Raw genomic sequence first — 13,517 nt, 5'->3', positions numbered from 1 at the left:
CAATTTTTTTTATCACCTTCTTATATTACCGTCTATATAGATACATATGATTAATTTCCTTATTTAAAAATAATTATCAAAAATTTAATGCCTAATGCTAATAAATGTCCTTAGACACTAGTAAAAGTGTATTTAGTGATGGATTTTGTTAAGTTTTGAATTTTAACTACTCATTTAATTTATAACTTTTTATTTTTAACTACTCATTAATTAAATGTATTTATTGTTGAATGTTTGAATTTGTATACAACCCACACTGTAATTAATATTTCACCTTTTTATATATATGAAAATGAATAATGCTATATGAACTAATTAATGTACCAACTGGTGTATCAATTGATGATATGACATAATTTAAGAAATTTTGGTATTTGTAATGTTATTAATGAATGTGGTTAATAATAATGTCATAACTAATGTTGGTACACTAGTTACTACACTAATTGGTCTATGTAGCACCACTCTATGGAAATAGTAAGCGAAAATCAGAAAATAAAACCTAGAGTTTGAACTTTGTAACAAAATAAATCTTAAATTTTTTATTTTATCAATTTAAATCCTAAATGTTTTGATTTGTTTTCAATTTAAACCATTTTTCTATTTTCATAAAATAAAATCAATAAAAAAAAATGAATATTTTTGTTATTAAACTCAATAAAAATGGTATTTTAAATATTTTAAGTAACCTAAATCGAGTTTAATTACTCAAATACTCTTTTTTATTGGTTTTATTTAACAAAAATAGATTAATGATTTAAATTGAAAATAAATTAAAAGATTAAATTTTAATTGTCCCAAATAATAATCTAACAAATTTCAAAACACTAGAATAAAATATAACTAATTAGTGTAATTGAGACACATGTCAACATGAGTCATAATAATATCGTATATATATAATTTCTTAAGAATAAGTGCACGAAATATTTTTAAGGAGATTTTTTTTTGTTTCAAGGTCTCTGGTATTAAGATTTTATAACATAAAAGACGTCTAATATTTTCATAATATCTAAGGTCCCTCAGTATCAATCCAGAGAAAATTTGATCCAGAGAATTTCTTTGGACTTTCCAAACAAAATTTGATCCAAAGAAAATTTTACATATTTCCGGCATCAATTTTCTCTGGACACATCACAGAGAAAATTTTACACATCACAGAAAAAATTTCTCTGGACATATGACGGAGAAAATTTTACACATTTCCAACACCAAATTTCTCTAGACACATCACAGAGAAAAATTTACACATCTCCAATACCAAATTTCTCTAAACACATCACAAAGAAAGTTTACACATCACCAACACCAAATTTTAAGTCACAGAGAAAATTTTACACATTACCAACACCAAATCACAGAGAAAATTTTACACGTCACCAACACCAAATTTCTCTTGACACATCACAGAGAAAATTTTATACATCTCCAACACCAAATTTCTCTGGACACATCATTGAGAAAATTTTACACATCTCCAACACCAAATTTCTCTGGACATATCACTAAGAAAATTTTACACATTTCAAACACCAAATTTCTCTAGACACATCACAGAGAAAATTTTACACATCACCAACACCAAATTTCTCTGTACATATTACAGAGAAAATTTTACACATCACCAACATCAAATTTCTCTGGATTAATTTTCTCTGGACTGAATAAAAGTCCAGAGAAATTCGCTTTCAAGATCACAAAAAATAAAACACATATTCAGGTAAGGGAGGTGATTCAACCCTTTGGGAAAATGTATTGAAGTTGGTGAACTTAGAGAAGATTGCTCAAAAAAAGTTAAGGAAATTTTGACTTATATTGAGAGGGATAACATCTTGCCTCCTATTATTGTTCTTCAGACCCTGTCCAGACATCCATGTCTCACTCTCTCTGTCATCAAAGATTATATAGCCAGAAAACTTGAATAGGAATCAAAACTAATTGAAGATGACAGACGATTTATTGATAAGTATCAAGTTGGTGTTCAATTATTTCATAGTCCAATGAAAATTTGTATATATATATATATATATATAGAGAGAGAGAGAGAGAGAAATTCAAGTGCAAGGTGTGGATCGGAGAACTCCATACACTATACATATATATATGTGTGTGTGTGTCTGTAGAATTATTATTTATTTTATTTATTTATTTATTTATTTTTGAGGTATAAGGAAAATTTATAATTGTTCAACTTCTCCAAGTAACGCAAGATTGATAACAGTAGAAAACAAAAACAAAATGTAAAACCAACATCTTTGTCTCTGTCAGTTGTGATTTGTGGTTGTAGGTGGTCTCAAGCTTCTGAGCTAATGAATCCATTGATCTTCAAAGACTTGATTTACCTAACTAGGTGCCAATCCACTAAACGAGACACCATGCATGGCCTACATCACTCTCGTTGCTGTCTCTGACGCTAGCGAAGCGTTCTGACGCCTCTCATCCTCGTGAGAGGAGATGCAAGAGAAGATGGCGGCAACAGTAGGGAAGAGTTGTCGACGACGGTGATAGAGGTGGAGTTTGTTGGAAAGAGAAGAGCAGAGAGAGAGGAAGAGAAGGAGATGTGGGTTTGATTTGAGATAATCAAATTTCTTTGTGATATATAGGTGTCAAGGGTGTGGGACCTTACACATCACAAAATAATATTGTGAATTTCTTCAATTACTAAAAATGGGAGAGGGACCTTAGACTAATTTTCTCTATTTTTAAATATTGTTAACACGTCTTCCAACAAGACTTTTAACAAATGAATCGAATAGTATTTGAATTTAAAATATTAGGTAAATTACATTTACCTCTTTTAAGATTTAAAAAATATATATATACAATAAGTTTATAAATTTGGCATAACTATACTAAGCTCTCTTAAAGTTTTAGGTCATATAATATTTGGTTTCTTTTTCATCATAAATTTATTACTCATATAAATAAATAAAAATAATAATGTAGCCATTGTTTTTATATTGAAATATATATTTTTGCATTGTATATCGTTGTGTCTTCATAATTTATATTAATTTTGGTCTATTTAACTTTATTAAAAAATATATCAACATAATTATATCAAAATTATAAAGCTTACAATATTTTTTCAAATTTTAAAGGTAATTAATGTAATTTATCTTAAAATATTTATTTTAAAATCATTAATTAAATGAGGTTCATATCTCTATATTAATAAATGCTATACAGAGTTGCTTAGAAGTTTGGAGAAACCACAAATTAGTTGAAGGTTGAAAAAAAAAAAAAAATCAAATTAATAGTAAAATTTATGAATTTTAATTACTAAAATTCCATAATTTTTCATATGAAATTATTTTTTAAAAATTACCTTGATTTGTAATTTTTCGAAGAAGTTCATTTTCTAATATTACTGAACCACTTAGTAGACTTTGACTTTTTCTTTTTGTTTTTTGCGTGGACTTTGACTTAAAAAGCAACCACCCAATTAGCCATCAACCATATTTCCACGCAACTCATATAGTGCACATCTTGGGGATAAGGACATGCGCAGTACGGTTAGAGCGGTTTGTGAGTAAAATTATAAATTGAGTAGTGGGTTAATGGATTAGCAGATTAACAAATTTCATATTTGGGCGGTTTTTGACGAATTGACGAATTGAAAAATATTCTAATTAATTATCATACATTTGTATAATATTTTTTAGATATATAATACAATATAATTTTAAATAATATGTTTCATATATATAACCACTAATTTGTAATAAATTCTATATCTTAAATCTCTCTCACACTCATTTTTACATTGATTTTTTATTAAAAATTTAAAAATATACATGTATTAACTGTAGCGGAGCGGAATAGTTCGGTTGACAAATTATAAATTTTAAAATTTAAACTGCAAATAGTGATTAAAACGGTATAAATTAATACAAATCAATGTGACTTTAGCAAATTAAATGACATTTTGCACAGCGTAGTGATAAGGTGGGGACTTTAGTCAACTAGCTGTTAAATTATTGAAAAAATTATCATATTTTTTCATATGTAATTATTTTGTAAAAAATTACCTTGATTTGTAATCTTCACAAGAAGTGTCTCCCATCATTTTCTAATAATACTAAACCACTCAGTAGACTTTGACTTTTCTTTCGGCAGATTTTAACTTAAAAAGCAACTACTCAAACAACAATCATACATTTCTCTAAAATTAGAATTCTAATTAAACTTTAATAAGGTGAAAAATCAAAAATAAATAAATAAATAAAATAAAATAAAATCAAAATATCACATTAAATAGACCCCCCACACACATTAAATTTCACAAATTAAATCTCCAAAACATTTTTGGCACTCAAATTAGCCACCGATCACCTTTCCATGCAACTAATATAAAGCACATCTTAGTGATGAGGTGGGGATTTCAATCCCATTTCAGAAATGTCTGCATCTCCTTTGAAGACTTACCCATAACTCAACTACAATCAACTAGCTGTAAAATTATTGGAACAATTGCCATATTTTTTCATGTGTAATTATTTTTTAAAATTAGCTTGATTTGTAATTTTCCAAGAAGCTTGCCCCATCATTTTCTAATAATACTAAACCACTCAGTAGACTTTGACTTTTCTTGCAGACTGTTTTTGACTTAAAAAGCAACCCCCAATTAGTCACTGATCACATTTCTACGCAACTCATAAAGACCATAACCTGGCCGATAAGGTGGGGACTTTAGTCCCATCTTTGAAATGTCTGCTTTTCCTATGAAGACTCACCCACCACTCAGCTACAATCAACTACCTGTAAAATTATTTAAAAAATTATCATATATTTTTCATATGTTATTATTTTTTAAAAATTATCTTGATTTGTAATTTTTTGAAAAAGTTTTGGTTAACGAATAAATTTTTCAAATCTGTCATCCGTCGATTTCGAAATCAACTACTTAATATTGGTTAATCGGAATTGGACGAGAGGTAAATCTCAGGTGTGTGCACCGACTCCACAGCGTACACACTGTAAGTGTTTGGAAAGTTGCTATTTTAGTAAGTTATTTTAGTTTTTGGCTATTTTAATAGGTTAAAATTTTTGTGTTTGGGAAAATAGTTGATTTATTTGTAGTTCGATGTGATATTTATGAGAGAAAAGGTAAAAAAATTATGAGTTTGATGTGACATTTTGTTTTATTGGTTATTTTAGCTTATTTTATCATTTTGTAAATTTTAGCCAAAAAATTCAAATAATAGCCTTTGCCAAACACCTTTCAGTCAGAGAGTGTAGCTGCCAGGATTCAACCCTACACCTAACCCCTAGATACAAGTCGTCCAACACTTAAAAGATCGTTTTAGGACTACTACACCAAATCTCTAGGGGTTGGTCCTAGAGAGTGTAGAACTTGAGACCTTAGGACTTATGCTCGAAAACCTTACTAAAATGCCACAACTACTTGGATTAATTTCCAATAAGTTTTGCCCGTCATTTTCTAATAATACTAAACTACTTAGCTTTTATTTGGCATAAGTTAAAATGTGGCTTTTTGGCTAAGATAATCAGAAAAAGACAAAATATATTTTTTAATCTAATAAGATAAAATGTCACATCCAAATTATAATTATTGTACTTTTCTCTCACAAAAATTAAAAAAAATCAAAAAATCTATCCTAAACAAAATATTTTAACTCCAAATTAAAATAACTAAAAAATTAAAAAATCAACTCACGTCCAAAACTAATCTAAGGGATTGTTTGGGGTGTCATAAATAAGTGCACTTTTTGTCTTTTTGGACTAAAAAATTGAGGAAGAAAATATGGATGTTTGGGTTAACTTTTTGACTTTCTATGGAAAAATGTGTAATAAAAAATTGTAAAAATTGATTTGTAGGAAAAAATTAGGATTAAAAATTATGCAGCATAACTGTTGACTTTTAATAAATAGTATTAATTTTTTAACCTTTTGAATAACTTTTTAACTTTTTGACATTTTTACAATACGTCAAACTTGACCTTAATAGACTTTGACATTTCTTTCGACAGACTTTGAAGCACATCTTGGTGATAAGGTGGGGATCAGCTGGCTATAAAATTATTGAAAAAATTGTGAATCAGACCCTAAAATTATGATGTATCAAAAATGCAAAAGTAACGAGGTATCAAAAAGTATATGGAGATGCCAAAACGAGGGCGGCTAAATATCTCTATCAGTGTTTGGTTTTATTTTAAAATTATAATTTTAATTAAAAAGAAGAAAAATTATTGATAAATTTCATTTAGAAGTGTTTTAATTCAAGAAATTCATGCATGAATTTTTTAATCCATTTAATCCCATGTATGTATAGTTTTAATCTATAAAGTCCTTTTTTTTATTTACACTATTTTCTTGGATACTTATGCCCTTATATTTAATTTCGATACCTTTATAAATATTTTTTGAACGGTAAGTAATTTTATGATGTGAACATTCATATTTTAAAATTCACATTGGTAGGAATGTAAAATTGTCCCGTGGGCAGCCCGAAACCGCCCGCGAGCCGGGGCAATCCCGGCCTGTTGACAATGTGAACATTCACATTGACATGTTAATATTCACATTAATAGGAGTGTAAAATTGACCCGCGTCCCGTGGCGGCGTGAAACCCGCCCGCGGCCATGGGTGGCCCGGGACGGGCCCAGCCCATTGACAATGTGAATATTCACATTGACATGTTAACATTCACATTGATAAGAGTATAAAATTGGCCCGCGGCCCATCGGCGGCCAAAAGCTAGCCCGCGGCCCGGGGCGGGCCCTGCCCAGCCCGGCCCGTTAACAATGTGAATATTCACATTGACATGTTAACATTCACATTGATAGGAGTGTAAAATTAGCCCGCGCCCCGTGGCTGCCCGAAACCCGGCCACGGCTCGGGGGTGGCCCGGAGCGGGCCCGGCCCGGCTTGTTAACAATGTGAATATTTACATTGGCATATTAACATTCACATTGATAAGAGTATAAAATTGGCTAGTGGCCCAGGGCGGGCCCGACGCGGCCCGTCGACAATGTGAATATTCACATTGACATGTTAATATTCACATTGATAAGAGTGTAAAATTGGTCCGCAGCCCGTGGATGGCCCGAAACTCGACCGTAGCCCAAGGCAGGCTTGGCCCTACCCGTGACATTGTGAATATTCACATTGACATATTAACATTAACATTGATAGGAGTGTAAAACTTGCCCGCTGCCCGAAGCTTGCCCGTGGCCCAGGGTAGGCCCAGCCTACCCCGTTGACAATGTGAATATTCACATTGACATGTTAACATGCACATTGATAGGAATGTAGAATTGGCCCGCGGCCCGTGAGCTGCTCAAAGCCTGCCCACGGCCCGGGGCAGGCTCGTTTGGGTCCGGGCCCGAGCCGGTGGGTCAAGCCTCAGGTCGGGCCGATGGGCCTGGGCCTAGCCTCAGGCTTGGGTCGTGCTTGGGCAGGCCTGGCCATTTTTTTTTAATTCTTTTTAATTTATTCTACCAAAATTTTATTATTTTTCACAAAAAAAGACACTAGGCCTCGGCGCGGGCCGGGCCTCAGACCGAGCCATGAATGGGCCTTAATCGGGTCAATGGGCCGGGCCGGGCTTCAAAGTGATGGCCCAGGCCCTAGCATAGGGTCTTGGACTAGACTCGAGCCCAGGCCAAAACGAGCCTTTCCCGGGCCGCGGGCAGGTCTCGAGCAGCCTACGTTCTTTTTTACTATTCTATTAAGTCCTATTTGAGGTAAGAAGACCAAAATATCATTTTCATCTACTTATATTCTATTTAGTCCACATTATTTTCTTATGTTTCAATAAGTCCTATGGAAGACATAATTACCAAAATACCCATAATGTGAATGTTCACATCGTCAATGTGAATGTTCATATCATCAATACGTAGAGGCCCGGGTCGGCCCATTTCGAGCCTCGTGGGTGTCCAAAAAAATCCAGGCCGGCCCGGCTAGGCCCACGAGCCAAAAAATTAGGCCCAGGCCCTAGTCCTGGCACAAGGGTATTCTGGCTTTGGATGGGCCGATGGATCGAGCCTCGAGTCGGGCAGTGGGTCTGGACCTAACCTCAAGCTTAGGTCAGGCTTGGGCGGGCCTGGCCATTTTTTTTTAATTCTTTTTAATTTTTTCTACCAAAATTTTATTATTTTTCACAAAAAAAGACATTGCTCCTTAGGCATGCTGGGTCTCGGACCGAGCCTTGAATGGGCCTTAAGCGGGCTGATGGGCCAGGCGGGGCTTCAAAGTGATGGCCTAGGCCCTAGCCTAGGGTCTCGGACATGCTCGGGCCCGGACCCAAACGAGCCTGCCCCGGGTCGTGGGCGGGCTTCGGGCAGCCCACGGGCCGCGGGCAAATTCTATATTCCTATCAATGTGCATATTAACATGACAATGTGAATATTCACATTGTCAACGGGCTGGGCCGGGCCAACCCTGCGCCGCGGGCAAGCTTCGGGCAGCGGGCAAATTTTACACTCCTATCAATGTTAATGCTAATATGTCAATGTGAATATTCACATTGTCACGGGTCGGGCCAAGCCCGCCTTGGGCTGCGGTCGGGCTTCGGGCTACCCACGAGGTGCAGGCCAATTTTACACTCTTATCAATGTGAATGTTAACATGTCAATGTGAATATTTACATTGTCAACAGGCCGGGCCGGGCCCGCCCCGGGCCGTGGGCGGGTTTCGGGTAGCCACGAGACGCGGGCTAATTTTAAACTCCTATCAATGTGAATGTTAACATGTCAATATGAATATTCACATTGTCAACGGGCCGGGCCTGCCCAGGGCAGCGGGCGGGCTTTTGGCTGCCCATGGGTCGCGGGCCAATTTTATACTCTTATCAATGTGAATGTTAACATGTCAACGTGAATATTCACATTGTCAATAGGCCGCCCCGGGCCGCCCATAGGCCGTGGGCTGGTTTCGCGCCGCCACGGGACGTGGGCCAATTTTACACTCTTATTAATGTGAATGTTAACATGTCAATATGAATATTCACATTGTCAACGGGCCGAGCCAATTTTATACTCTTATCAATGTGAATACTAACATGTCAATGTGAATATTCACGTTGTCAACAGGCCGGGCCCGGGCCGCCCCGGGCCGCCCATGGGCCGTAGGCGGGTTTCGCGCCACCACGGGATGCGGGCCAATTTTACACTCCTATTAATGTGAATGTTAACATGTCAATGTGAATATTCGCATCCCGAACTTTTCCAGGCACCCACGAGGATCGACATGGGCCGGGCCCCTACACATTGACAATATGAATATTCACATTGACGGTGTGAACATTCACATTAGGGGTATTTTGGTAATTATGTCACCCATAGGACTTATTGAAACATAAGAAAATAATGTGAACTACATGGAACATAAGTAGATGAAAAGGGTATTTTGGTCTTCTTATCTCAAATAGGACCTAATGGAATAGTCAAAAAGAATATGGGTTGGATGGAATAAAGATCTTAGAATGTGGATTTATCGAAAAAGCTCCCTTAAAAAAATTTAAAATACTTTTTAAAATTTATTATCAAATACTCAATTTAATTTTTTTTAAATTCTTCTTAAAATTTATAATCAAATTCTTTTTAAAACTCTATTTTTAAAATTAAAAAAATTCAAAAAAATATTTTTTGTTGTTTTTTTTTTTAAATTATTTTTTATTTTTTTTAAAAAAATATTTTTTTCAAAAAATAAAATTTTTTTTTTGAAGAAATGTTTTTAAAAAAATTAAATTTAAAAAATATTTAAATACTTAAAAAATTAAAATATTAAAAAAATATTTGAAAAATAAAATAAAATATTTATAAAAAATATTTTTAAAAAATTATACATGTAAAATAAAAATAATTTTTTAAAAATTCTTAAATATTTAAAATATTTTTAAAAAATACAACGCATAAATATAGTAAATACAACACACATTAAAAAAAACAAATAAATATTTACAATAAAAAATATTTACCCTTAAATAATAAAATTAATTTTAAATATTAAAAAAAAACCCAAAACAATTTCAAAATACAACTTTAAATTCAAAATATTTTTCAAAACTCTTAACCAAATAAATTTTCTTTTTTTAAAACTTATTTAAAAAACTTATCTTCTAAAACACAACTCTACACTCAAATCATGATTCTAAAATTAAACCAAACGGATTAACTTTTTACTTTGTACCCTTCACTTCTTTGTACCCATACTCAATTGAGTCTCTCCTGTTTTCTCTTTGAATACTGACCTTAATTTCAACTATACTCCTCTTCTTTGAACCTTCACCTCGTCCTATCACCGGCAACCATTCACCGTTGGTAATTTTCCTTCTGGCAACCTCCACATTGCAAACTCCATCCCTACTAGCGACCTCACTACTTCACCCACCACAACTCCAACTGCCATGCTCCAGCGAGTAATTCTAACCCCTTCCTCAACTTCTATTTGTCCATTCTCTACCTCAATACCACTCTCAACCCATCCCCAACCACCATCGTCACCATCTATCTCCATCCACACCCAACCACATTGCTCTCGTTTTATCTCGTGTCATGATTGTGGCCTGTTTCTACCTCTTTCTTTCGCAATCACAGAAGTTAGTGGCAGTTAGGGTTCGCGATCGAAAAAAGGCAGCATAGAGATAGATTGGGAGGTGGTGCTGAGAGGCCTGTGGGAGGACATATGCAGGAGTGGAGATAGATTGGGACGACGTCGGAAGTAGAGATTGGCAGGGTTGCGAATAGGGATGTCACAATATCAGGGTGATGGGAAAGGTGGATGGCCAGTGTTGGGTGACAAGGAGAGTGAGTGGCGGCTACCAAGTGATAGGGATGGCTAGTGGGATTACGATAAGGATTTGGGAAAATAGGGTTAGAAGGTTAGGGATAAGCGTAAAAATATAATTTTATATTTGGACAAAATTAGAATTAAAATAAAAAAATCAAAGAAATGGCGTCCTAAGAAAAAATGTAAGAGTAAATAACAACACTACATCGAAATACATAAAATCTATAGCATTGAATTACTAGATTGCCCTCACAACTCTCTCTTTTGTCTATTGTAAGAGTCTCTGACCTTTTTTTTTATTTTTTATTTTTTATATGAATTTGATTTTAAATTGAGGCATCTTTTCATAAATTCTTTTTCTACTAGTATTCTAATAAGTCCAAATCGTTTTATTATGTTTCAATAAGTCTTATAAATGACATACTTACCAAAACACCCTTATTTGAGTAGGAGTGTAAGGAGCGACTTAGTCGATTCAAAGACTCTATTCATAATAGGAAAGTTGCATCCCAAATTTCCAAATGTTTGCTAATATTTGAGTTTGACTTCGTCGGTGTGCTATAATCTTTGAAAATAGTCATCTATCTTCTACACCCATCTTTGCATCATTCTGTCTTTGATGTTCCGTCCTCGGTGACCAAAACACTATTGCTACGATCATTCACATTAACTTTGTTGGTCATTCTGTGTAGTTGGAAATGGGTACCAAACATAGTCAATTGGTATTTTTTTTTTTTTACCCTAGTTGTCAAATTTGTAATGACTTACCAATACCAAATGTAAAATATCATATTGTGAATGGTTGTATGGTTTTTATTTTGAAATCCTCAATTTCGATTGTGAAAACATGAAATAACATAGGTGAAATTTTGATGAAGTATGAATGTGTAGCAATGTGAAACACATAACATCTGTTTCCTTGTACAATATTTTAAGTTGTTGTTCTTCACATCGTATGATATTTGGGTTTTGATTACATCTTTTTTTGCATGTTCTCATTGTGTTAATCATGATTTTTCAAATATTCATATTGTACATTGTGTGAGTGATTTTCCGATCACACTGCCCAACTCAGTATTCAGCTGGAGAGAACTGGCAGAATAGATGACACCTAGCTGACCTACAACAGAAAGAGAAGATTCCAGCGGTGGTTGGTCCACCCGGGGGCACTCCGACGATCAAGTCAGTATATCTCTCAAAGATAATCAATAGTGCTAAACTTTACTATTCAGAATATAAATTGCGTACCTTAGATCTATGGGGGTGCCTCTCTTTTATAATTAACTCAATCATTGTCCCACTAGAAGCCTAGCTTCAATGGACTCTTGCTCAGTGCTTATCCTGGACTCTTCAAGAGATAAAGATAAACTCCCTAAAAGTTTTATCCTTATCCATGCCAAAGTCCTTCGTCATTCTAGGACTCTTGTCCCTTATCCGTTTATCTCCGATTCCGATATCTTCGGAGATTACCTCGGCGTTGCCGAGATCACCTCAGCGTCATGACCCCGGACACGTGGCACCTCGGCTGACACGTCGGCATCACCTTGGCCACGTGTTGGTATTCAGAAAATATATCCCCACAACTGCCCCTAGGTTCTATTACCTCGACATTCTGAGGTGATGGAACCTATATCGGTACTTCCTGCTAGTATATCGGCGTAAGCCGAGATTATCACTTTAGGCCGACATGTCTTCTTAAAGATTAAGATTTCAAAGAACTTCTTCACGTGCATGAGCTGTCATGCATAACAACTCAACCATTTCTAACCACGTACTTTCCTCTTACTGGATCGTGCTTTTGACGTGCTTCTAAATCGTCTCGCGCATGCGTGCGCCGTCTGATCCTCACATTTTTTTAGGCGCATTAATTCCGTCTGCCGCCGTTTCAAGTTTTAACAAAAACTTTTTCCCTCTCTTCGTTGTTTCACTGTTTGTTCAATCCTCTAGCTCTTTCTCTCTCTAGCTCTCTTCCTCTGGTTTGCCATTACACAAGCTTTCTGAGATCTGTGACTTTGCTTCATTTACCACCTCCAACGTGATTTCCACCGATCTTCCGTCTCTGCAACCGTCGTCAAACTTCGGCAAATCCCATTTCGGCTTCCCTCTTTCTGGTAAGCCACTGTTCCTCTTGGTTCTTTATTTCTTGTTGTTTTTTCATGAAATTTTACTTTATCATTAGTCGTCATTGTTGTTTTACTCAAACATTTAATTTATGAATCATGCATCTGAATATGTTTATTTCACGATTTTGCCCTTGCTCATGTCTTGAAAGCACACACTGCTCACAATTTTTCTGCATTTTTGCAACTGTTCTTGACCTTGTACCCTTTCACACACTCTGTCACAGTGTTCTTGGTAGTTCACCCTTGTTCTTGATTCTGAAACACGTTCTTATTTTCTATTTTCTGTGTCTTTTCCATATTTCTGCCTCCAACCTTGCTTCCATAGAGTGAGGTTTTGGGATTTGCTTGTAGAACCCACAAGTTTTTAGGAAAAACTAAAACGAACTCCTTTTAGATCCATACAAACCCTTACCACAGTACATTTTTAGGTTTTTAGCCGAGGTCATTTAAACCCTTTTAAAGCACCTTTATTCTGAAATCCTATTCCTCCTAGCTTAGGCCGATATCATGGGTATGTGGAAACATAAGATAGACACCCCGACAAAATTAGAATACTTTAGGCGAGAGTTTTCCATTCCTGCCGACGTCCATCTGAGGTTGGCTTGACCCTTTCTTCCGTGAAATCCTTTATTTCTA

Source organism: Camellia sinensis, chromosome 1 (assembly GCF_055761805.1).
Source record: "Camellia sinensis isolate YWXY chromosome 1, ASM5576180v1, whole genome shotgun sequence".
In the NCBI taxonomy this organism is placed as follows: domain Eukaryota; kingdom Viridiplantae; phylum Streptophyta; class Magnoliopsida; order Ericales; family Theaceae; genus Camellia; species Camellia sinensis.
This window is presented reverse-complemented; position numbering follows the sequence as displayed.